The sequence below is a fragment of the Phascolarctos cinereus genome, unplaced genomic scaffold, assembly GCF_003287225.1.
Source record: "Phascolarctos cinereus isolate Bilbo 61053 unplaced genomic scaffold, phaCin_HiC Scaffold_2;HRSCAF=192, whole genome shotgun sequence".
Classification (NCBI taxonomy): domain Eukaryota; kingdom Metazoa; phylum Chordata; class Mammalia; order Diprotodontia; family Phascolarctidae; genus Phascolarctos; species Phascolarctos cinereus.
Genome location: NW_027555625.1, coordinates 276,998,561 through 277,002,356, shown reverse-complemented (window position 1 = coordinate 277,002,356; position 3,796 = coordinate 276,998,561). Strand labels below are relative to the sequence as shown.

The window sequence follows — 3,796 nt, the reverse complement described above, 5'->3', positions numbered from 1 at the left end:
TGATAAGGTGAAGTGGAATTATTCTTGGAGACTGGTCCATCTGGAGCTATTGATACAATCTTACCTAAGACAATAGGTTGTAAAGATAAATTTTTAACATTACTAATTCAGTGTTGCCGATACCTTGGGAGTACAGAGTAATTTAAAGCTAGTCTAAAGGTAGGGATTGGAATGGGATGGAATGGGATGGAATGGGATGGAATTGGAGGGGGAGGAGAAGGGAGGAAAAAAAGCAAGTTTTAGTTTCTGCTTTAATACTATTCAGCTGCTAGAGAAGCAGTTCCCTGGCTAATTAAGTTGTCCCTTTTTCTGAAGGCTCTTAAAAGCCTAGATTTAGAGATGGAAGGGAACTTTAAGGTTATCTAGTCCAGTGGTGCCAAATTAAAATAGAAATGGGGGCCAAACTATACATAAGGATCCTGTGGGCACATATTGACTTAAAAAATCATACCTGTTTATATACGGTCAGGCCTCAACATTTACATGTTTAACTTTCAAGACTTCAGACATTCTTGTGATTTTATTAGTAACCTCATTTTCACTTTCACATTGGAAACCACACGTATTCACAGCTTCCCACAATAGAGAGAAAAAAGAGAGGTGTAATATACAATTGTGGATTATTTGTTCTATCTGCAAAAAACAAAAAAAAAGGAGGAAGATACTAGCAAAAAAATGTTTTGCATGTTAGCAATTTTATTTTGCATGACTGCATTTTATGAGTTATTTCATAGTTACTGTGTAGGGGAAAGTTCACATTATTAGAATTAATGTTTTGTTATAAAGAATTGTATGCAGAAAAGTGTATATTAAGCAATCTCATGAATTAGTGAAAAGATACAGTTTGGGATGGTTGAGGGAACCTAACTCCCTATTTTCTTTTTTTTTTTTCTTTTTTTCCCCTACATTTTAATACAGGCGGAAGATTGAATGATTCCTTCACTTCAGCGCCTTCACAGCCAAACCAGGAGTCAGGGACTGTTTAAGTTTCTCTGCCTTCTCTTTGTCTGTGATGACCAGTGTGTACGGGTACCTGCTGCAGCGAAACTTAAGCTTCATGTTGTCCTTGTTTTTCTTGATCTTGACAGATTTGGCATCTCTTTGCCTGGCTGTCAGCAGGAAGTCTTTTATTTCCTCCATTTTTCAGGGCATGGCGGCAGCGGGATGAGGGCGTGTGGGCTGAGAGGTCACCACAGGAGAGATACTCACAACTGCCGGGCGCCTAACTCCCTATTTTCCATGGGTTCCATGTAGCAGTACTCACCTTTTTGACTTTGGTGCTGTTTTCTAGGAATGCTACCCCCTTGAAAGTTGAGGATTAACTGTATTTCCTTATTAATACAGCAACACATTAAAATCAGATCAGAACTACATCGTAATCTGGTTTGGTCAGCACTTGGGAGTTTTGTGGACCTCATACAACCAAGGGCTGTGTGTTTGGCACCTCTAATTTTAGTCTAGGCATATTGCCTCATTTTACCTTTGAGGAAAATTTATCTAAAATCATAGAAATATGAAGTGGTTGAGTCAGGATTTGAACGCAGTTCCCCTGACTCCCGAGTCAGTACTCTTTTCATAGTGCCATCTTATGAGATAGCTTGAGGAATTCTTCTGAGAGGGTACTAACTGCTTCCATATTGGGTTTCTTCTATACATCATGAGCCTCATTCAGAGGTGTGGTGGTAATGTGTAACAAGGGCTTCTCTGACAAAAGTTGTACACATGACACACTTTCAAGTTTAATCTGCATTATTAACTTTCTCTCCATCACTTTCTTAAGTTTAGATAATCAACAAAGCTATAAATCAAGCCTTGCTTTGTGGCATTTGCCGATTTCTGAGGTATCCATGCTCACAATGAAAATTGAACAGTCGGCTCTTGGGAGCTGGTGTGAGCTGGCTCGAGCACACTCCTGGGATGGACCAAGACAAGACAATCATTGTTCCTGTAAGAAATGAAGGCAGTGGTTCTATCATTCTCTATTTGATCATCAGTGTGGTGAAGTGGATAGAGTGCTGGACCTGAAGGCAAGAAGACTGGTTCAAATCCCATTTCAGACAGTATCTGGGTGACCCTGGACAAATCTCAGCTTCTGCATCTCTCAAACGGGGGAGGGGGGGGAGGGTGTGATCATAGCTCCTCATCTATAAAATAGGGATAGAAAAGATAACCTTTCAGAAGTATTGTATCAGATGATATAATGTATACAAAGCACTTGCAGACTTTAAAATGGCATATAAATGCCAGTTATTTTTATTTCACAAGATCATTTATTTTTACCTGCACCCCCACTGATCAACTGCCTATCTTTGGAGATAGGCCAACCCAGTGAATTACTGAAGAATTCTCAACATTCTGGGTCTTTTCCTTACAGGCTCCAGTTCTTTTGAGGAACAGGTACAAATAAATTTGTCTTACCTCTAGTTAGCTAGGACCATAGCAGAGGGAAAAGTTGTCATTTTTCAAAGAATGCCTTGGCACATAGACTTCTGGAGAGATAAGTGTCTGTGATATCTGCTGTCTGGCATATGATGATGGTTGATGAACATTTAGAGTGATCTCCTTTTTTGAGGTTTTTGGAAAAGATGGGAGACAGAAGTGGATAGGGTGCTGGTCTTCAAGGGAGGAAGACATGGGTTCAAATTCTGCCTCTGACACTTATTAATTGTGTGACCACAGACAAGTTAACTTTTCTGAGCCTCAGGCAGCTCCCCATAATTAGAAGTTATTGCCAAGTTGTGATCTGTCTTTAACAAAGGACAGGTTAATGCTTTGGAGAAGATAATGCCAACTCAATTCAACATGCATTTATCATATGTGTACTTTGTGTAAATCACTGAGCTATGTAGGTGCTAGAGGGGAGAAAAGGTTACAATAAGACACATAGTCCTTATCTTCCATGGCATTTACCAACCAGGAAAGGGTTAAAATATGGGTTTGGTTGCCATAGCTGTAATTAGCAATATTTTTACTGGGTGCAAGCACTGGGGACACAAAATGGAGAGGAAGCTCATCTGGGCTGTGAAGGTCGGATGCATATGTGTCAGGTTCATGGAGACCTTTTTCCCTTTGCCCCCTGAATAAAGGCAAAACAGGTGGGAGAGGAAATGTCTCCTTTGGTAAGGTGTTGTCAGGTCACTATATTATATGTCCCAAACCTAAGCCCCATGCTATACCCTAGTTATGCCTCTATTGTAGGTATATTGTAGGGGTATTGATCCAGAGAGGGATGGGAACTCAGAGGCCATTTAGTTCAGCCCTCACATTTCACAGATGAGGAAACTGAGGCCCAATAAGTCCAAATGACCTGCCTGAAGTCACATAGCCTGACAGACATCTTTGTGTCTGTCTCTGGGGACCAGCCCAGCTTAGTCTGGAGGAGGTTGACCAGTAGGTGATGAATTTTTTCATTCATAACAATTCAAAAAGTACATATGTAAGTCATAGAAGGGTTATATTTTATGATGATGGAAGAAATCTCCACATAGGTAAAGCCCCAGATTCAAGAAGCGCTAAAAAATAAAGACATATTTTCTTTTATTTGTACTAAAGCTAAGCCCTTTGTGTTTTAAGGTGGGTGGTTAATGTTACAGGATTTGATATTCACCCTCTATACGCCTCTAATTTTACAGACTTCCACTGGAGAGGCACCAGGGTGTAGTATATAGGGAGCAGACTTGGAGTCAGGATACTATGGGTTCACATCCTTCCTCAGGCCCTTGCTAGGGCAAGTCAATTGGGCTGTATGTGCCTCAGCTTCTTAATCTGTAAAATAAAGGGGGTTGGACTTAGTGGT

At 40.5% G+C, this 3,796-nt stretch overlaps 1 pseudogene; it reads right to left on the bottom strand.

Moving 5' to 3' along the window:
* Positions 1–939: 939 nt before the first annotated feature.
* Positions 940–1,152, bottom strand: LOC110207303 (large ribosomal subunit protein eL38 pseudogene; annotated as a pseudogene).
* Positions 1,153–3,796: the final 2,644 nt, after the last annotated feature.